The following is a 23,010-nucleotide window of genomic DNA, read 5'->3' on the forward strand; positions in this document are numbered from 1 at the left end:
AGCAGAGAGGTCTGCAGTCACTCTTACTGAAGACCACTAAACAAGCAAAGAGCTGGAGCAGCTGTGATTTCATCCTCATTTTACTTCTGTGCAATATTATAGCCCACTCCTTCATAAAGCTTTGTGGTAGTCTAAAACATGTAATGCTAGCAGTTTACAGCATTGTGTTTGGGGATTTTTTTTTTTTTTTGTCAGATTCTATTTAAATCTTTATTTTCAGGATTAGCGAGCATCTCATCTTAACTTTTGTCCTGAATAGCACAATAGTTTTTTTATTCACCTATGTATTGTCATAATTTTAAAATCTCTTTTCCTCTCTTATACTCATGAGTGTCATAACTTGCTGCTTCATCTGGTGTTTGGTCCAGAAAGCAGTTAACCCTTTTTTCCCCTCAAGAGTAGTTTGAGTAGGTATCCTCCTCTCTTCTCCCTTTGTTCTGACAAAGGCTCTTTCTCTCTCTCCTTTCAATGTAGCTCCCTTCTCTGCTACCAAAAGATGGGAATCAAAGAAAAACTTTGTGACTTCTCTCTTGCTTATGTTCTTGAAGCAGCATTCTGTGGGTAGTGATTTTCTATAACCCTGTGTAATCATTCACCAGGTTCTACTTTACCTAGGGAAATCTTCCAAGCAGCAACAGAAGGAGACATGCCAAGCTACAGAACTTGTCATGGGCATCAAGAAACAAGCAGTCTTATCCAAAAGTGCTTTTAACTAAATGTTAGTCTCCTTCTGTTTTTAAATTCATTATGCATCATTGCCCACATTCATACAGAAATCTTATTCTCTGAAGGCCTGAAATCTTAAATCTCTTTAAAGTAGTGCTAGATGCAAAAGGGACAGGTGTTACCTTTGAAAGTGGAATTTCTGGATTGTTTGGGTACTTTAGATATTTTTGTGTAAGTCATACGGCCTTAAAGGAGCTTACACTCTGCTTAAGGCTGTCAACAGTAGAGAAGGAAAAAAAGGCTAAGATAAAAACTGTAGTTTTCAGCACTTTGGAAAACACTGAAAGAATTGTATATTTTTAGTGTGCCACACTGTTTTTGAATATTGTTCTGATGCACTGCTTTACACTCCCAACTAATATTACATGTAAATTATGCTAGAAATGAAAGTCAGATTTCCTATGGGAACATTTGATAAACATGGATTAGTTAGACTACCAGTCCCACAGAAATATGTTTCAGAGGATATTTTAAAAACTAACTTCAAATCATTTTGAAGTGGTTGTTACCATCTGTGGTAATATGCAAGAGTCACTCAGTCACAAAACAGCCTGAAACTTATTAAGATTTCAGTAAATTGACTTCAGCTGAAGACAGTTTGAATCTTGGCTTTGACTTGCATTTAGAGATAGATTAAGCTGGAAGTGGCCATTGTCCCAGCTGCATACTGCTCAAAATTTAACCACACTAACAAAGAAGTTTAAATGGGATTGCCATCCATCCTCTACTGCTGTAATTTCCAGCATGATATATAACTGTAAGATTAGCATTCACATACCCCCACTGATGCCTGCCATTTTCTGTTCATGGCTGTAGGACAAATTGTAAACAGAGGTTACTCAGATATCCATCCTGCTCAGTCACTGCTGGGAGATGGATGGGATAGTTGTGAGTGCTAACCCAGCTATCCCAGAGAGATACAGTGAGAACAAGCCTGAGCCCTTCAAGAAATTGTGCTGTAAGTATATTGGAGCTGGAGGTGCCCATGTGTGCATCTAGAAGCTCCATTTGGAGATTATGTGTTCCCAGACAAGCAAGTGCATAAGTCCTAGATGGACTGAAATTGGGGCTGGCAGTATATTTCAGAAGCCTAATTGTTACAATCATTGCATCAAAGACAAAACAAAACAAACCCCCAAAAACCCAAGAAGAAAAGTAAGAAAAAAGCCAGTGAAATATTTGACAACAGCTGGTGGTGCAGGGACTCAGGTACTTCTCCTGCTTCATTTTTCTTTTCCCAGAGAGTCCTGTTAAGGTTGTAAGATAGCTTTGGGCTATGTCCTTTCAAATCACACCTACCAGCCATTCCTTCCTCACTTACTCATTGTCTCATCACTCATCCACTCCTGCTCCCATCTATCCATTTGCTAATGTCATTCACTATCTACTTAAAAATTATATTTCATCCACTTACTGAATGAAGGATTCAGATAGATCAAGGAGTTTATTTTCTGTTTTAAACTTATTTTTCCCGCACTTTGGAAGACTTCCCCTCAAAAGTCAATGTGCAGAAACCTGTGGAAGTGGGAAGGAGCTTACTCCTAGCACAGTTTCCACTACCCAGAAATGCCTCAGGGCATAGAGCTTTTGACCTTCTCTATTTTCCTCCCTGTTGCCATCAGAACATCAGAAACTCCATAGGAGCAGGATGAACTTCTCTGCTTCCATGAGGAGCACTCAAGAATTTCTCACTCACCACACTTACAAAGCATGTGCTGAGCTCTGAAATGCACCAGACTTAATTTATCACTAAGGCTAGTCACAAAAATAAATCACAACAGTTTTTCATTAATCATATTTGAGCTTAAACACTTTCTGCAGCTCTGCTCTGAATTATTTTATAGGCAAACCCCTAAACCTTCAAAATAAAACTTTTTAGACCTTGAAATTGGACATCAACATTTTTGATTACCAATATATCTCTTATCACAAAGAAATTTCTAGTTATGCCACAATTATTCTCAACTTATCCCACAAATCCAAAACTTTAGATAAAACTTCAGTTTTCAGGGCTTTGTAATTTTATGCTTCTCTTTAACATTATGCATTTCCCTTAGACATAGAAGATTCTCCAGTTTTTTATTAGAAGTTTCCTATCCATCATCACTATTAAAAATGCCCAATGCTTTAAAATAGAAATAAGTATGAAGAAATACAAATTTATCATGGGTTTTGATGTTTAAACCAATCTCATTAATTTTTTCTTGATTCTTGACTGCTGTGTTTGGGAACACTGTATAAAAACTTATTAAAATTTCATGGTTTTCTTCTAACAGCCTTGAAACCTAATTTCTTTTTTTTTTTTTTTTTACTGGCTCTAAGTACAAAAAACTCTTTCAAATCTGTGAAAATCTCAGTTTCAACTCACCTTTCCTCACCTCATTTCCTAGTGAGTTTAAAAATGATTTTTCATATCTTGCTTCTAGAGGACTTATCTGAACAAAATAGACAGGTCAGTAAAAACATCATTTGACAGCATATTTCAGCTCAAGAGAAATCTTCTTGGAGATTTAAGGAAATGAGAGAATGTCTCCTGATCATTTTATTTTGCTTTGCATATAGGGACTGCAGTAATATAGCAAAAGCTAGTGAACCACAGGCTGAAACTTTGAGGCATTGACAAATTTGAGTGAAGCAGAGTTTGTCAGAGCCCCTAGCAGAGAATGCAGCGATGACAGGAGGCTGTGCAGGGTGGGAGCAGCACCCACCTGAGCCTGGAGCTGAGCCCAGCACCTCTGTGGGCTCGGGCAGCAGGTGGGGAGGTTTTTGGCTGTCCAAGGGAGTTGCTGCTGGGGAGAGCTGGGGCAGGAGCCTTGGCTCTGCTCCTGGCTGGGCTCACACACAATGAGGGCTCTGCCAGCTCCTGCTGGTGTCTGGCTGCTGGCTGGCTGATGTAAACAGCTCCTTAGCTGGAGGCTGACCATGCTGTTCAAAGCCAACACACATACACACACAATGAATATTTTTATTCCCTCATATAAATTGTTAGACATTTGCTGCCAATTATTTGCTAGAAGTTAAGGCTTAAAAGCTTTCTGCAGTCTTTTTCTAGCTCTGTTCTTCCCTCCCTCCTCCCTATTAAAAAAAAAAAAAAAAAAAAAGTTATCAATTTTGTTTTGTCTCTGAGCATTTCACAGTTTATTATTTATTAAGGTAATATCTGGCTGCTGTACTTGGTTTATATGACAAGAAGAACATTTTTGTTTCCCCAGGCAAATGCTCTACCTCTCACACATGTCCTGCTAACAAAAAGGGACCTGATTCCCCAAAGACAGGAGCTATTCCCACCCACCTTATCTCAGCCCTCAGGATGGGCATGGCTGACACTGGCATTACCAGGAGTCTTGCCTGAGACAAGAACTGCAGGAATAGGCCAGAGTTTGTCCAAAAAGTGAATAGACAAATACTCTCCTTTGGCATCTCTTCTGAGGCCTAAGGACATTAAGCACTACATGACAGCAGAAGTTCTGATTGATATTTTGCTGCTTGTACAATTGAACATTAGCAGGGACATGAATCTGGCACTCAGTAGAGACTTCCTACAGAAAACAGGGAAGAAACTTTTAATATAATAGAACATTTCTCACTGACTACTGCCTTTCCTGGTTGAAAGAATCTCTTCACTCTGCCCTAGAAATACTTGTCCCTTTCTCTCTAAAATCTAAATTATTATATTTTGACAGAGCTTCTATCTTTTACAAAAATCCACTGACTTCAAGTTATTCCTGTCCTTCCTGGTATTCTCACATCATGACAGTTTCAGAAGTTTTAATTTTTGTTTTCTTCCCTAATTTTGCTGTCAACATGCTGGAATAAGGACAACAGATTTAGAAGGTATACTTAATATTTTGACATATTAAATACACATGCTTGTTGAAATTAAAGGAAATAGATTTTTGGATTATCAAGTCACCTGTAATTTCATACAAATAGTATCTTCATGGTCTGCAGAATTTATTTTAACTCATGTTCATTGTTTGGGGTATTTTTGTTCTGTTTTTGCCTAAGATGGGAGGTGGCCTTTTCATTTTATTTATAATACTACTGCTGTGAACTTACTACCAGCCAAGTACTAAAATTAAAACAACACAGAAAACATGCACACAGAGCTCACTGCAGGAAGAGTATTTGATTCCAAGTCTTTGCAGACATGGAGAGGAAAAGAGACTAACATTTGCCAGGTGGCATAATGCTGTTCACAGGTGTGCTCCTAAATGCAGCCTGCCTTGAGGGTAGGTTTGGCTGTCAGAACTCCAAGTGTATGTTTTCTCTAAGCAATACTGTATTTGGCTTGCATCAGTGGCTATTGACAAATGTATTTAATCTTTATTGCCTTGTGGTTGGATTATAGATAAAACTTGCTGCCAAAATGATCTTCCTACTGCTCCCACATAAATCCATGCCTGTATCTCGTGCCTATTCCTGATTTTTTATGCTATGATGTGTTTTGTTTTAAACTTGAAGATGCACATTGCACACAAAGAGTGTCTGCTCAGTTTTGCTGCTGAAGTCTGTCACTGCAGCAACAGGGAGCTTCACGAATTCACTGTGAAAAGGAGGGGTTAATACAATGGAATGAAACCCTTTATTAATTTAAGCTCCTATATCAGTTTCTGGGCCTTTCATACTGCCTAGGCTTTTTGCTGCCTGCCAACCGTATCTCTAATTGAAGTTTGAAACATCAGAAGAGATGTCTGTAACCTCAGTAGCTTTCCTCTCCAGTGGTATGAGTGGAATGTTGGCTCTGCATGGGCAAACCTGGTTAACTCCTGCTGATAAAGTGGTGCATGAAAGCCACCCATACATCTCATACCTAAATTTGGTTTTGGTGTGTTTGAACTGGAAACTATCACAGCTCAGTGATCTTCCATTTGTTTACCAACAGAAATGTAAATGGGGGATTTGTGGGCCAATGCACGGCAGAAATGTTGCAGCCTGGTGCAAAATAAGTTGCAGAAACTTTTATTTGTGTACTCTTCTGTTGTCTAAAGGAAATAAAGAAATAAAATAAACTTTTTTTTTTCTACCAGCTGGTTTTCAAAGCACCTCCATATGTAAATGTGAACTATAGACCTTTAACTAAAATGTAAAATTATTGATTATAAAAGCAAGAAGTATAAGAAAATATATTCCATATTGGTGACAAGTGCTGTGTAAATTCTTTCTTTGTATGGTGTGTTACTATTTGTTTGTCAATGACTGCTTAAGGGCTATATTCATAATTTACCATCCACTGAAATCACCATGAGGCTACATTTACTTAATGATTAGGTATTTACAACATCTGTCTAAGTAATAGGTTAAATCTCTGCCTATTTTCTGCATGCACATATACATGAGGTTGTGAAATAAATATTTTCTGGGAATAAACTGGAGTGGCCACACTATTAAGAGATCATGAGGCTGCATTTTGTGAGAATGCACAAGTAAGTATGTCAGAAATCTATTACATAAATGATGGGCATGTGTTCCAGAATTTTTTTTTTTTACATTTAGTTTTCTTTTTAATGCTTGTGGTACATCTCTATCAGCAGGTGGTGCAATACAAAGTGGAAGAACTGGGTTTTGTCTTGCTGGGATCTGCTGTGGTTCCAAAACTGTATATCTGCATTGTATCTCCAGAACAGAACAGAACACACAGAATAGCATATATGAAACACCAGAACAGAATATTTCAGTTGGAAGGACCTAAACAATCATTCAGTCCAACTGCCTAAAAAATTCAAGCCTGATCAAATATTAACTGCTGTTATTTAGGGGATTGTCCAAATGCCTCTTAGACACTGACAGGTTTGGGGCATCAACCTGCTCTCTGGGAAGCCTGTTCCATTGTTTGGAACCTCTCAGTAAAGAAATTCTTCCTAACACTTAGTCAGAACCTAACTTGATGCAGCTTTTATCCCTTCCCACACATCCTGTCACTGGACCCCAGGAAAAAGACCTCAGCACCTCCTTTTCCACCTCCTCAGGAAGCTGTGGAGTGCAATGTCACCTGTCATTTTAATTTTCTCCAAACTCAACCTGTCCAAAGTTCACATCCACTTTTCACTGGACATTCTTTCCAGCCCTTTCACCAGCTTTGTTGTCCTCCACTGGACACATTAGATGACCTTCACATCCTTCTTCAATTGTGGAGCTCAGAACTGCACATATACTCCAGGTGGGGCTCCACCAGTGCTGAGATCAGTGGGATAATCACCTGTTTTGGAGTGACTGGTGATGCTGAGTTTGATGCACCCCAGAATGGGATTTGCCCACTTAGCTGCCTAAGCTTTCTGCTGACTCCTACTGAAACCATGGTCAACCAGCACCACCAGATCCCTTCTGCTGGGCTGGTCTGCAGCCAGTCTTCTCCAAATTCATACCTGTGTGTGGCATTTCCAATCCTATGTGCAGAATAAGGCATTTAAACTTGCTAAATTTAATCTTAATTATCATTGTCCAATGATCCAGTCTATCTAGATCTGGAGTCAACAACACCTGGGATCATCAGCAAACTTGCTAGCAGTGCATTCAGTCCTGAATCCAGATAGCTGATAAACACATTGAGCAGAGCTGGCTGTCACTGCTAGTGGCCAGTCACCAGCAGTGTGATGTGGCCCCAATCCCTGCAGCCCCTTGAGCCCAGCTCTTCAGCCAGTTCCTCATGCTGCACACTATGACCCTGCTCATCCCATAGCTTGTACAGAAAGATGATATGAAGGACAGTATCAGCAAAAAAAGGCCTTACGAAAATCAAGACAAATTACATTCACCACCTTCCATTCATCCACTGGATGATTGAGATTATTAGAGACATATCAAATTAGTTAAACAGGACTTTCCCTTTGTGAGCCCATATTGGCTCGTGCCTGATCATGTCACTCGTAATTTCATACAAAAGTATCTTCATGGTCTGCAGAATTTATTTCAACTCATATTCATTGTTTGGGGTATTTTTGTTTTTGTCTGAGATGGAAGGCAGCCTTTTAATTTTATTTATAATACTACTGCTGTGAACTTACTACCAGCCATGTACTAAAATTAAAACAATGATGATATTGTAATATATAATACTATACCACTTATAAATAAATGGTATAATACAAAACCAACACATACACACCCAAGTATGTGCATAATAATATATTTGCATTTTCCAGATCTTTTAAAATTAGTGTGGAAAAGGTCTTGCTTCTAAACTGATATTTTTACTTCAATGCAAGGTCTTTCCACTCTGTCCAGAGGAACTGGGTGCTGCTAGGTGGTAAGTACCATTGGAACACAGCCCATTGACTACTTTCAATTAATGACATAAAAATAAGGGATTTTTGTGAATTGTGTGGTTTATTGTGCTTCAGTGATTGTCCCAAAATACTGTATAACATATTATGTAACTCGATAGCAAAAAAATCTATGAGTTCCAAAGATATATAGACCTGTTAGTTGGAGCTTCAGAAAAAGGCTGTGTGATACAAATGTAAATACTCAATAATTTATGACATTGTAAGGTGATTTTGTTTCAGGGTTCAAATGCTGTTATTGTATGCCAAAAGTCTTTCAAGATCACATGTTCACAAGTCCCTTAAATAGCTGTACATTTCAAGAGGGAGAAGGAATATCAATTTTCATAAAAGAGAAAATAATTTTTACAAATTATTATTATTATACCTTTGTTTAATACATAATACATAAAGCAACTAAGACAAAATATCTGCAAGGTATAGTTATAATAAAAGTAGAGACAAAGATTTAGCTATTCTAATATGAGGGGAAAGAAAACTATAGACAAGGGAAAATCTGTAATGTAGTAATTGACTTGCTATGGAATGATTCATGTCTCAATTGTGTGTGAAGAACAGATAGGAGATATTCCAGAGCACAGAACACAATGTACCCTGCACTGTAAAACAGCAAAAGCCTTTAGGCCAGAAAAAGCTTATGAGATAGGTACAAATACTTCAAATACTGCTACAAATGGGGGAGCATAACCATTCTGGGTTTAAGCTTGCTGTAACAGTAGCTCCCATGCCCAGTGGAAACTGATGCCTCTCATGTGATGAGGAGTAATCTTGAAGATGCTGACACATGCCAGGTGATTAGATGCAGAATGCAAAGTGTCCCCTACCAGCTCCTCTGTCTCCTGTGACATTGGTACCCTTTAGCTGAATTTCAGTGATATGTTTGGTTTTGCATTTTCTCAAATGTATGCATTTTCCCTTCTAAGATCTAACTCCTAATGACAAAATTAAGTAATTAGTTTTTCTATGAAATGGGAAGAGAAATTTTGATATCACAAAGTGGAAATGCTTATCACAATTCACTTTATCTCTTAATAATTGTTGTCATTTTTCAGCAAAGAAGGGAGAAGAGAGATAAAGCTTTCTCTGATAGTCTCCTCTAGTGGATAGCTAGGACATTTCCAAAAGAATAATTTAGCAAAGTGCTATTTAAAATTATTAAGAATTTAAGTAAGAGTATTAAATTTGCTGCTCAGCTCCAAAGACAGCAAATAAAATCCCTGGTATGTCAGCTACAAACCTGGAGGTGGTTTGGATGATGAGTTTTGGGAAGACATGTCTAGACTTCCTTGTAGAGATAGACTTTATCACATGAACCATTATTCAAAACAATTGAGCCATCACTGCAGTTTTATTTCAGAACCATTGAAAGTAGTCCAATAAGTTCTCTGCAAAATAAAGTATTTTTAAATGATAATCAACAGTAGATTAAAATTGTGCCATTCACAGACTAAGTAAGGAAAGACTGTGATAAGTTGTCTGCTTCTGGTCCTTGAAAACATTTAAACTGCTTGCCATAAACCTTCATAAAAAGGCATAGGGCAGTCTGCAAATAAAATTGAAGTGTTAAAACATACAGATCTGATCCTAAAAGTTTGCAGTAACGTCTCTTAGACTCTTTCTAGTTTTTTTATTTCTCCCGATTCTAGTTTGAAAGGACAAAATGTAAGTGCTTACCCAAATATTTAATATAATTTTAGCTTTCTTTCTCCTCCTTCTCCAATGAAGTTACTCAGTTAAACTACTCCCAAGGCCCTCCTGAAGTGACCTCCTGTCTGAAACATACACATTTTGAAATACATTAATTTCTCAACAGTTCAGCCTATACTTGTCATTACTCTGTCTCACACTTCCTCAGACATGAAACTTGTCTTGTTTCTGCCAGTTGCCATAATTCTACAGGATTTATGGTGAGAACCACCCTTTGGTGGTATACATGGGCACCATCTCCTTCTAGATGTGTTTGAAAAAGCAGTGGAAGACCAGATGCTTTTCTGTTAGCTCTGTCCACTGAATTCCTAGTTTTGTGGATCTGGCACCTTTCAAACCTTTCAGTGTTTTGGCTTCTGAGGCTTTCTTTGTGCTCTGCAGTGACCATGTTCCTTCTGCCAGGGGACCACGGCCAAACTGCTGCTTTTCTGCAAGAAAACTGAGAAGCTCCTGCTTGAAGCCTGGAAAATTACTCTCAATAGGTAAGTCCTCAAGTGCAACAAAACATGGAAAGAAAGATTCCTTTCCCAGAGTTCCAGGTCTCTGATTCTTGACAAGTTATTACTTCGTTTTCCCTACTCTTGTCTCTCTGGGTTGGTTCAGAACATGCAGAATGTTCTAAGTGGGATGGATTAGATGAGCAGGAATCTGTATGTAGACCCTCAGCAGAAAAATAAAATCACTGAAGTGTTGTCTACATCTGTGTACTTAAGGAATTAAGTATTTAGCAGATATGGATTAATATGAAGTCTTTGAAATCTAGAAACTCCTCTGATTTACACTACAGGAAATTCATCCTTGAGCATCTTGTTCCTTTTCATTCTCCTGGATTATTACTAGTATCTTGCAATTTAATGTTACTAAATTTTAGAAATACACAGTAATCTGACTATAAAAATTGCCAACATAACTTTTAGCAAAACAAGCCCTAATTTTTGAGATACAGACAACACTTAATACTTACTGAAGCTGATGGGAGAAACAACATAGCATTTCATAAAGTGGTCTGAGATTTTTGTAACCAAAATGATCCATTTTATTTTATTCTACACTTGCCATAAGCTATCTTACATAATTGCCTACTTGGCTTCATGACTCACACTAGAGAAACTGAGAGCACTGTTCTTAATGACTAATAAAACTGTGTTGAGCTTTTCACTGGTAATGGAATAGGGTTTACAGTTCTCCCCATTCAGTATGATGGAGTTCCTAAAAGTAACTTTTAAACTGAATCTAAACCAATAGTATTACCTTGCAGCTAAATTTTGAAGTAAAATATATGTATTTTGACAGTATCGCCAATTTTTTTCTAGTTACAAATTTAGAAACACAGGATATCCTATGCTTTGTATAAATCTTATTTGTTATGAAGTTGCTGGAAAACTGGCTTAAATCCACAGCTTTTAGCTAACAAATAGTCCTCACTTTGCTTCTAGGTAACAATTCTCACTTTGTTTTTCCATGTATAAGAGAATGTAATTTCTGCCATCTGTTTCAACAATTATTTTGCAGTAACTTCAACTGTTGTCTGCAGTGACTTCTTAAAGTTATAGCTTTAAAAATCTCTCTGATCAGACTTCCCAGTAATGTATTGTAGGTTTTAATTTCTCTGTCTTATTTATGGAACCCACCACTTTTCTACAGAGCTTTTTAATGTCTACAAGAAGAAACTGATATCTGTACATCAGAAAAGGCTATTAGAACACAATTTCTTGCTTAGGACAGACCAAAATCCATAAAGAATAATCTCTACAGTTCTTGGGTGGCATACTTTTCCTTTTGGAATTTCTTTGGCAGTTTATTATGAGTTATTATTTAAAGGTCTGAATTTTTAAGAACTTGTGTTTTCCATTATTTCCACTTGCCTAATGTGAATATCTGAAAAGGTACCCAAGATGTGCTTTCATGGCATAAAGTGCTCAGTGAAAAAACTGTCTTCAGATACTCTATTCCATTTTTTATCAGGCTGCCCTGTGCTGTGGCATGAGGCTGAAAACAGACTGCCAGCACTGCTGAAAAATTGTTTGTGGCGCCACACTGTGAGGTTGAACATGAAACTAAAAATCTTGCAGGTGCTCTGTTGGTAGTGTGAAACTAGAAATCACTTGTCGCTCTAGATACTGCAGGTCTTCCTGTTACAGAATTTGGAAAATCATCCTGCTCTGTTTATTCTGCTTCTATGAGTCAGTTAAATCATAGTCTTTGAACTCCTCATACATGTCTCCTCATACAGCACCCTTATAGAGCTGTTGTTCACTGGATCTTCTTTTCCATTATGACAGCATTTTTCAGATCTAATAAAAATGAAGAGACACTGCAGGCAGGCAAATACTGCCATTCCCTTCTGTAACTGCTCTTTGAGGCTGAGGGTGTAGATTAATTCCTCCAAAAGGACACAGGCTGTATCTGATCAGAATGTGGCAATTACTTCTGTGCAAAACAATTAGAGTGTGAATTTTGTATTGTAAATTCTGGTTTTATAACTTACCTGTCTGTTGGCTGTGGGTGAAACTGGAATAAGTGTGATGATTTTTATTAACAAGGTAAAGACTTTCATGATCAGAAGCAGGAGTTGGACAGTCACATTTCTCCACCTCAATACAGGAGTAAAAAATTGCATACAGTGGCATTCTGGGCTAGAAGGAAACCTGCTATGTCTGTAGCTGTCCTGGTAAATTCAAGCTTGATTAAATATTTCTGAAGAGCCATTCACTTTCAATGCTTCTAATGGGAGCCCAAATACCTGAGGAATTACATAGCACTTTTGTCAAAAGATAATATGTGGAGCACTAATTGGTCTATAGCAGTGACAATCATAATCTTGTCCAAAATAACCTTTGTTTAAGCAGGATTAAGTAAGAGCATATGAATGTGTCTGTCCATAAACATTATCCACTGTCAGCAGGGTTCACAGACAGACATTCAGAGAAATCAAAAATCTTGACTTCTTTTTCTCTGTTCACCATGATGATATTTTAACTTAGATTGTACTTAGTTCTATCCTAGTGCAGAACAGGCTAGACTGAAAACCACAGCTGCTTGTGGGCCTATGGCTAGTCAAATAATGATTACTTGGAAAGTAGGAAATGCTGTTTTTCTTCTCAAGAGGACATAAAATCTTATCTTTTTCTATTAAAGAGAAACACTCCCATTCTATCTGTAATCCCAAAGATGTTTTGATAACAAAAGTCAAATTATTACTGTTACAAGTTAGAAAATTTCTTAGGTTTTTATTTATGTAGATTGATAGGGTGGCTGGGATAAGAGTTTATCAGTTCTTTATGAGAAAGCTGACATAAACCAGTAAAATAATATTTTAAGATACAACAAAATCATTGTTCAAGCTGATGACATAGCAATTATTTTAGCAGTTCTTTGATCAAGCTATGAGAAATAATCTAATTACAATTTTACATACTGTTGATACTTGTGCTATAAATAAGGAATTGCATGTAGGTCACTCAACTGTTTGGTTGTAAAATTGTTTACTTAACATAGTGATGTCATTAAATTATTATTCCAGGTCACTGGGTAATCACACTGGGTAATCACTGTGTAATTTTTACAAGAAGGAATCATCCTTTCACAGAATCAGCTTCTAATTCAGCCCCCAAATTCGTTTAATTCCAGATATTTTTTAAGCAAAATACACAGGGCTACAAGTGTGTTTGTATTGCTTTCACTTCTCTGTGTGAAATTCATGGAATCATAGAGTGGTTTGGGTTGAAAGTGACTTAAGAAGTCATCTAGTTGCAACAACTCTACCATGGGCAGGGATGTCACCCACAGACCAGGCTGCTCAGAGCACCATCCATCCTGGCCTTGAACATTTGCAGGGATTTGCAACTTCTCTGGGGAGCCTGTTCCAGTACCTCCCCACACTCACAGTAAAGAAGGTGCTCTTAATATCTAATCTAATTCTACTCTCCTTCAGTTTAAAGCCACTGTCCTTTATCTTACCTCTACATGCCCTTGTAAAAAGCCCCTCTCCAACTTCCAGTATTCAGTATTCATTAAAATATCAATAACTTGTTTGGACAATCCAGTTTCTGGATTCTGACCTGAAGCCTTCTGAAAGCCTAAGAAGGGCAGTCAGGTCTCTTAATATTGCATAACAAAAGTGGGGTAGGAATGAGTAACTGGCCTGAAGTGCACGTGTTTCCTCTGACCTGGAGCCACACTGCTTCAGATTAGTCTTCTTATATAAGACTTGCCTTAACAAGCAAGATGTGACAGGCCAGTGCAGAGCTGGGGAGTGAACTATCAAACCACTGTGGCAGTGATTAAAATCAGGGCTAGAACTCACTCCCTGAGTCTTGCCCAGTTAGCCAGGTGTACCTTCACTGAACTCCCTGAGGTTTGGGTTAGGTTTCTGCAGTAGTGATGTTTGTTACTGACTCACTTGGTAGAGCAGGAACAGTACCTGGGATTAATGTAGTCTTGACTGGTGGTTCATAAACTCTTCATGGAACTTATCCTCTTGTTTGTAATAAATGTAATGGGAAGAAGAATTCAACATGTCTAATTTGATTATATGTTTAATTCTAGGTGAAAAGCAAGGCTGTGCTAGCTAAAGGGTGAGTATGAATTCATTTCCACAATAGTTCAGATTCAGTGGTAAGACTAGTTTCCCATTCTTTTTCCTCCTCTCCATCTCAGCTGGCCTTTTTCTGCCATTCCCACGCCCTGTCCCCTCCAAAGCAAATGTTATTTGTAATCCAGATCAGTTCAGTGATCCAGCTTAGATTGCAGTTCCACAAACAGTTGTGTTGACACAACTGTGGAGGTGGTACAATATGGGGAGGCAGGAATGAGTGGTTAGGGACTGCATATTGTGAAATGACAGCTTCAAAATGATACCTGGAAATTAAAGACTTTTTGTATTAGACCTACGGAACCATTATAATAATTATAAATCAACAAATCAGAACATAAATCTCAGTAGAGAAAGTCAACAAAATAAATCACCTTGTCTTCATACAAATCCTAAAGCTGGGGTGTTCTGGTAATCTGCCTATTTCTGCCTCTTGTTCTCCAAGCTGAAGCAATAGCTGAAATGTTCAAGACTGTCCTGAATTATAAAATGGGTTGCACATGTTGTTGTTTTCCTCCCTGCTCCCCACCTCCCCCAGTGAGGTTATTTTTCATTTTGAATGTTGTTGTAGAACTCTGTTATTCTACTCCTCATCTACTTCCTCATTCAGTTTTACAGTTAAGCAGCAATTAGAAACTATCACGGGAAAAAGTATGTTGCAGCCATTTGATGTGATCCAGCCTCATAAAAAATATAAACTGTCCAAAAGCAGCAGTAAGAGAATTGCCAAGGACTCATTCTCACTCAAATTCGAAATAAAATGTAAAACCTTATATCGTAGCTTCTCATAACCATTTCCAAACAATGTACAGTAGGGTTTACAGTGGAGAAAAGTGGGAGTAGGTTTTCTTTGCTGAAAGAGCTGAAATGAAGGAAACTCAGAAGAAAGCACAAGAAGGCCAGCAGCTGTGTAACAGGTATGACAGGTCCTACCCACATCCCAGTGCTTCTCTGGACAGAGCCCTCCCATTCAGAGGTTTGGAGGTGCACACCTGTGTTAGGCACAGGCTGATGTAACACCATAAGTAAATGTCTTATGTAAATTCATAAAATAAGGCAGAAGGGAGCAAAATATTTGTCTTTCCCTTGGGGACTAATATCCCAAAGTAATTAGGTTAAAATCCCATGAGATTAAACAGAGAGGTGAAGAATGAGAGACCCACATATCAAACCAAATTTTTTTAAAATCAGGAATGCAGTGGGAGGAGGAAGGAAGCAGGATCAGTCAGGCTTGAATGAAAATATATTCACAATAAATTTTGTCTAAAATGTTTTCTGTGATTTTTATAAGAATAGAGCAGACAGCCCTCCTCTCACAGGAGGCAACAGAAGGCCTTAAAAATTTATTTTACATTTCTGTTTCCATTGTGGTAAGTTTATTGGCTGCAGTAATTTTATGATTGCTTTTCAGTGGCTTGGAGGCATAGAGTATGTTTTATTTCTATATCAATATCAGAACAAATTGCATTCGGCAAACTGTGAAATCTGCTAGGACTTTTCATTGCAGTTTCTCACCTAACCCATGGCAAATGCATTCTGGCAGATTTATTGCATGACCTTATCCTCCCTCACCCCATCTCTCCTTGACCTGACTCTTGGCCCCTTGTGGCCCCAAGGGCAGAGAGAATCTGCCTTCCCTGCCCATACCCAGGGCTCCCTGGCTTCACTTTCACTCATTCTTTCTCATAGGGATGCTCTCCATTCCTACCACCTATGCCTAGAGGTGAGAGGTGTTTTCAGGGTTTTCCTTTCTCATTGGGATTTCAGCCATGGGCTTTTTGGCTGCTGCTTTGCACTGTGCACAGAAGTTCTGTGTGTTTCACAAAGCTCATGTTTCATGTGTTCCAGGCTTTATCTGTTCTGTGTCAGCTGACTTCACACTCTTAGCTAAAAAGAAGCCGTGCAACAAAAATGTTGTGAGTGATGAGAGTGCAGAACCTTCTTCTGAATCAGAAAAAATAGCCTTTCAAATGGGAACTGCAAAGTCAGCTCTTACAGATCTGCAAATTCAGGACCCAGGCAGAGAGCTAAATAGACAATAAAATTAGGAAACAAGTAACAACTTTCTGTTCTGGATAAAAATTCCAAAGTACTTGGTAGACTTTAAGAGCTCTTGATATTTGTGCATTTCATAGTCATGACTAAATTTGCTTTCAAGGCATTCTTGCACTGCAGGGTTTCCATATCATAGAAAACAGGTGTTCCTCATTCTCCAGTCTCTTAGGATGGAGGGACATGAACAATTTTCCTTCTGACAATATTTTCCTCTCAAGCTGCTTGCTTCCATTCCCTTACTCATATTTATCTCGGCTCTGCCAGTGGAGTGTTTGATAAGATTTTACTCAATAGAATCAACAAACTGTTGTAAGCTAAGAAAAATGCTTCAGAAAGAAAAAAAAAAAAGGGGTCTTTTCAACCCAGATTATTTCACTAATCTAATTCAGAGTGCACTGAACACACATTGTCCTGCAACACAGGCACAACTAAAGAGGTGATAAATCGTGGTACAAGGAGAGAACAAATAACTGGGGTGAGAAAGGACTGAAATTTATTAAATTGGTTTTGTCACCAGAGAAAATGAAGTCTGGAAGAGCACTACAGCCCTTATCTGAGTAGGGCTGGACAATATGAAGATTAAAAAGCACTGATAGCAGCCAGGGGCTCATCGATATAAGCATCCCACAGGATATGCTGCAGCAGGGAATTTAGACAAAGAAAGTGCTGGTAAAACAAGGTTCCTAAGGTTGAGGATATTTTGGTTACGAAATTATGATACCTCCATCCTTCAACCGCAAATTCTTCTTTTATTTTTTCTAGTAGAAAACTAGAACAAGTGTTTTTAAAATTCATCTTTGTGCACCTAGGTTGATTTTGCAAGAAATTTATGAGAAAGTCTCACAGGAATAAGAATTGAGAACAACAGTGAGATTTTGAAACTTTACAGGGAAAACATTCCCTTGGCTTGGACAAGAAGAGTTTTGTTTGGTATGTGTGGGTGTATGTTCTTGATGCATTAGTAGATTCCTCTGAGTCTGTGGTGTTTTCAGCTCAGGTGCTGATTAAGAGCTTAGACCTTTATGATTTCTTTATAAACAGTTCAGGCAGTTGAAGATGTCTGCACCTGCCATGTGGTTTGATGGTGGAACCATCAGTGCAGGTGTTGTGAGCAGTGTTGGAGGGTTTCCTAGGCGAGGCAAGGGGAAAACACACCCCTGAACTATCCCTGATATCAGCTGAGCTCGGGGCAAAGACATTCTGCTGAGAATTGCTAACAAATCTAATTGTAAGCTCCATTTAGAGCCAGAAGTGATCACCTCTAGAACCTTACAAACCAAATTAGCTGATATAACTTCTGTGCTTCCCCTGTTCTCCTTCCTAGATTACGCTCAAGTGAGACACTACGGGATCTGGCCCTCCTCAGAGTTTAAGAAATTAGTGTACTGAATGCTAGGATTAAACTCAAAAAATTCCAAGTGTATCTGAAATGATTTTAAGTAAACCAGAAAGAAAGTATTTTGAAATAATAGTGATCTATTATTAGCTTTGACAATGGCAAAGTACATTCACTTCTCAACACTTACTCTGAGCAACCACGGCCTCTATTAGACCACAAAATTGTCAACTGCTAGCTGAAAAGGAGATTAAAATGCATACTGATTTGCAGTAATTTATTGTAGGTCCTTCTAGGAAAAAGCACAGAATACTTCTGTTGCTAATAAAGTTATACTGAAATGGGATTCCATAGAATTCTGCTATCCTTCAAATAATATTATACACTCTGTTAATAACCTTGCACTCTTAATAACCTTCTACTGTTAATCTTCGTATAATATTAAACTGCAAATTAAGAAGTCTTTTCATGTACAGGGGCAGAACTTCATTTAAAGACCTTGATGGTGTAAGAAACAGACTGAAATAAATCCATATTGCAAACAGTCAGCTAATGGATGCAAAGATAAAGAAGGGCTTGTGAAGGCAGAAGCAGTGCAATGTCAAATCTATATTTTGTATAGTTTCTTATAGAAACTATTCCTATTAAAAGCAGGAATGCAGCAGTACATGAGTGTCTTGTGTGAATTAGAAATGTTAATGGTAAAAATGATCAGTGAAGCTGAAAAAGAAAAATTTCTTTATATGTGGTCAGACAGAAAAGTAAGATTAATGGACTCTGATTAATCCCATATTCAACTTTAGAAATCTACTAGCTTGGTAATACTAAATCTCCCATTCACTTCTTATTTTTATATCAAGTTACAAGCTGAGACTTATGATGATTTTATAAACATTGTTTATTCTTAATTTACTATTTGTGCTTATCATGGTTTAACTTTGGTTAAATTAAAATCAAGACCATGGTATTGATGATTTTCATTCTAAGTTCTTCCTGTAACATTTTTTTATTTCCTCCTAAGAGGAACAGTCTGTTTTATTTTGATAGAGTAATTGGAATTCACTGAAATAATAAAGCTTGCTTTTTAACATATCCAGTTGGTGCACCCCTGCCACACAGTATGGACAGATCACAGCACTGGCAAAAACATTTTTCTGGCAGCAATCCTTTCATAAACATAAAAGGATTTTTTCATTTTATGCTGTTTTTCAGGGGTTAGGGAACAATTACCCCTGTTCACATGGGAGTCTCTTTCAGAGAAAGAAGAGCCAGCAATGTTGATGGTCAGGGGTCCAATGCTCACATTTGATATATTGGCATTTTAATTTAACTTGCTGATGGCCCTTGCTGTCCCCAGCCCAGCACGCCCCTCTGCTCTGCCTCAGCACAGCACCTGTTCACATTGACAAGGGGCCTGGGATGTGGCTTGGATTGTTCTGCTTGTGTCTGAGGATATATGAAGCATGGAATTATAGAATCATAAAGGTTGGAAAAGGCCTCTAAGATCATTGAGTGCAACTGTTCACAGCACAAAAAAGTACAGATCTCCCAGCCAGGAGGGGAAATACAGGAAGAATGTTCAGGCAGGGAATGAGTCAAAGCTGAACAGTGAACAGCTGAACAGGGAAAAATGTCCAAATCTGGTTGCAGATCTTGGAAAGTGTGTCATGAACAAGGCAGAGAACTTAAAACTTGATTCCCTGCTTTCCTTTCATCTTTCTCTGGATATCCATGTTAAAACACTTGGAGATTACTCAGGTGGTAAATAATTGCAGCAGAAGTGAACAGGAACTGTACTTGGACTTTATGAAACCCTGAAGTCACCAAGTTGTCTGAAAAATCCAGCTGAAGGGCATGTTACATGGGGAAACAGCATTAGAGGACCTTTTTTCTTTTTTTTCAGTGCCTTCACTCAGGACATACAAGAAAAAAGATAACAACCCCACCAGGGTGTCAGGAAGATAAATTCATTAATACTTGTGAAGAACTAGAGCACTACAATGAGAGTACTATGGGAAAGCCCATGAGAAAATGAGTGATTCTCTATTCAGTGCTGCATTTGGATGGAGAGCAGTAAATAATAGATAGGGCACACATTGAGAGGTGAGTCTAAAAAGAAATATTGAACAACTATCGATTCATTGTGCTCTCTTCATGTTTTCCTGATCTTTCTCTCTGCACCTCCCATGAAGTTTGTTGAGTTTAATCTCATCTGATTTTAGTTTATAAAATAAGATGTCTAGTCTGTGCTTCCCCTGTAGTCAGTGAAAAGGAAAAGGTACCTTAGGAAGCAATTCATCACACTACCCCTGACACCAGGGTTAAAATGAGGTGATGACTGTCAGGGTGTCTATCTCTTTTCCTGGACTCACACTGATGGAGTGCTGAGGAACAATTTGGCTTAGTCCTCCAGAGCTGGGATGTGTTCAGTGTTTAGATGAATTCCTCCCTAAATCTCAATCTGAACAGAGCAGCCATCTCAATCATTTTAAGAGCCTTGTTTTCCTTCTGGTTTTCTGTGAATCATGATCTGTTTTGCACTGTGAAGTAAAGGTGCTGAAATTTGCATTAGATTGTCACTGACAAGATGCTTCAAAGGTGAAATTTGTGGGGCAGCTGGAGAGTGATGGCATGACACCTGATTAGATGTAGAACAGCTGTTTTTGTTTTCACTGTATCGACTAGAGAGGAATCCCTCTCTTTCTTCATGTCACTGTTGCAGAAAGTCCCTTCATAATACAGAAAACTGAAAGAATAGAGTGATTTTGAAAGAAGCTATTTTGCATTAGGAAACAAGTATCCTTTCTTATCCTGGAAAAACTATTTTAATCATTCATAATGCCAATCTGACCTGTGTAGGATGCCAGGATGAAGAATCACACAGTGCACAACCCTGTTAGCAAATCATACTGAGCCAATGATAAAATTTTATTTTGTGACTGAATATGTACTTAATTTGAAAACCAAGAAGAAGGGGAGAAATAAAAGCTCAAAGGAAACATAGTTGGTTGCAACTAGATGAGAGGAGAGGTTTTCAGGGATCATGTTTTTAGAATTATTTTTTTATTTTTCTGTTATTTAAATGGATCTGTGAGGGCTTACTTCTGTATGAAAATGACCAGGTTCCTATGAGCTGCTGAGGACTGGGCTTCTGAAAGGGTGAGTAACTAGCTTAGATTTAAATAATTTAAATAATTTTTGGTTTTTGTGAAAAAACCTTTGTGAGCTTAAATCCCGTTGTATTTTATTTGTTATGCATTCTTTTCTTTTTCCAGGACAAGGTATCTTTTTTAAGTGAAATTCATTACTGTATTTTGATGGTTAAATTTAAAAACTTATTTTGAAAGGGTATTCTGTAGGAAAATGCAGAATAGGAGGTTAATTAACAGAAAGCTCAACAATCAATCATCTTCAATTAAAATTTGGCTATAGTTAATGCAGTTACAAGTCTGTGTCAGCCTCTTCACTCCAGGGACAAGTCAAATACATAATGCAAATCCACCCTACTTCTCTTCATAACATTAATATTCATTCCATAAAATTTTCATGGTAGGTGAAGTTCTGCATTTTATTTTCTGACAGCAACTCAAAACAGCAGTTTTATGTTGGTCTTTTAATTTATTTTCTTTATTTCCTAAACTCTCTCATTTCTTGTATCCCCATCTAGGCAACTACTTTGCCACATGCTTACACAAAGCCCTACTGAATCCTATAATCAGTATTGAAAACAAACCAATAAATCAAAGAGCTGACTAAATGAGATAATATGGCTTTAGAAGCCACCTAAATAAAAGTCAAAGTGGCTTCCAAATGCTGTCTCAGGAATTACTAAGAATAAAGGTGGAATTGCTAAAAAGGTCAATTCCCTACTTTTAGCCATTGCTAAGACATAGCTGGTTTTAGACTTCTGCAGTGACCTGCAGGAAGTGATCATCTGTAGACTGGGTAACAGAATTTCAATGGACTGATTTAAAAAGTTGCCACTTTCAGTAGTTAAAAAGTTTTATTGGAGGTTGGTGTAGAGTTATGTTAGAACTGACTACATTAAGACACTTCATTTGCTCCAGTGAAAAGCTGGCTTTAATTAGTTTAAGTGGCTTTGCACTGCAGCAGATGAAGAATACTCACATAGTTGGTTCTGCCATAGAAAGGGCATCTCAGAGAGAGGGGATGCTAAGCAGCTATAAAGTAAAATATATGAAGTCCACATGTTCTGCAGTGAACATCTCCCCATGTCCTAGGGAGCCTCACCACATCAGGCAGGCTGCTGAAAAGGCACTTGCTATATGATGGAAATTGTTTCATATTTTTCTGAAGGTCTGTGAGATTTGTCTTATGTGTTAAATGTCCATGGCACTCTGTATTCTCATCTGCTCACAGGTGTGCCAAAATGAAGACAGGAGCTTCTGTACAATCCCTCCCTCAGCCATTAACTACATCTATTTACATTACCTTGCTAATTTATTATATTTTTCCTTGTCCTCATATGCACACTGCAACTTCAGTCTCTAAACAGACAACTCTTTCTGGGGAACCAGTCTGGCAAAACCCCAGAGCTGCTTCTGTGGGTCATTATGGATAAAAGACACAGAGAACAAACTGAGGAAGGACCAGCTCTGGCCAGAACTGCTCCTTGAACAATTAAATTATCAGTGGCTGCAGTGCAATTTCATGTGGAATGGTTGCAAGAAACTAAAGAGCTCTGAAGGGTTAGTGCTGGATGATATGAGTCAGGATTTGAGGAATTTTCAATGTCTCAGAACACCCAGAAAGGTTCATGGTCAGACACATCACCAACCATCCAAAAATAAGTAACCATGCTGCTGCTTGAAAACATGAGGCAAAACTGAGAGCTGTATGTTTTAAAGGTTTTTTTATGTTTTAACTTGCCTTTAAAAATGTGGTTTGGTCCATTCTTTTTTTTTTTTTTTTTTTTTTTTTTTTCAGCTTTTGAAAGTGCAAAGGACTCAAGGAGTATTTGACTTAGGGAGTATATTAGATTAGATTAATTTAAATAACACTATAGATACTCATCAATCATATGTTACCTAATACTCTCTCTCTGAAGGGTTGCTTGAAAATCAGATATTTTAATTTACCGGCAAAGTCTGGATTGAAGGGAAATGTCTCATGCAGCAACTGAAATTCATGATGCAACATCTATAAATCAAACCTAAGTAAACAGTTTTGTTTAGTGTGCAGACAGTTTTCTCCATGCTTCAGGGCCTTAATACTGATTTATTTTATGCTGACATTTGCTCTCATCCATTGACTATTCTGTCACTATCTGCCAGTTTTCTATAACCACT

At 37.9% G+C, this 23,010-nt stretch overlaps 1 long non-coding RNA gene across 1 annotated transcript; it reads left to right on the forward strand.

Annotated features, from left to right (window-relative positions):
- The first annotated feature begins 4,433 nt into the window (after window positions 1–4,433).
- Window positions 4,434–14,351, forward strand: LOC306806697. The gene is made up of 3 exons (XR_013775530.1): window positions 4,434–4,560; window positions 10,098–10,198; window positions 14,265–14,351. It is a non-coding gene; the product is annotated as an uncharacterized lncRNA (long non-coding RNA).
- The last annotated feature ends 8,659 nt before the right edge of the window (window positions 14,352–23,010 follow it).

The sequence above is a fragment of the Erithacus rubecula genome (assembly GCF_903797595.1).
Source record: "Erithacus rubecula genome assembly, chromosome: 1".
NCBI classification, from domain to species: domain Eukaryota; kingdom Metazoa; phylum Chordata; class Aves; order Passeriformes; family Muscicapidae; genus Erithacus; species Erithacus rubecula.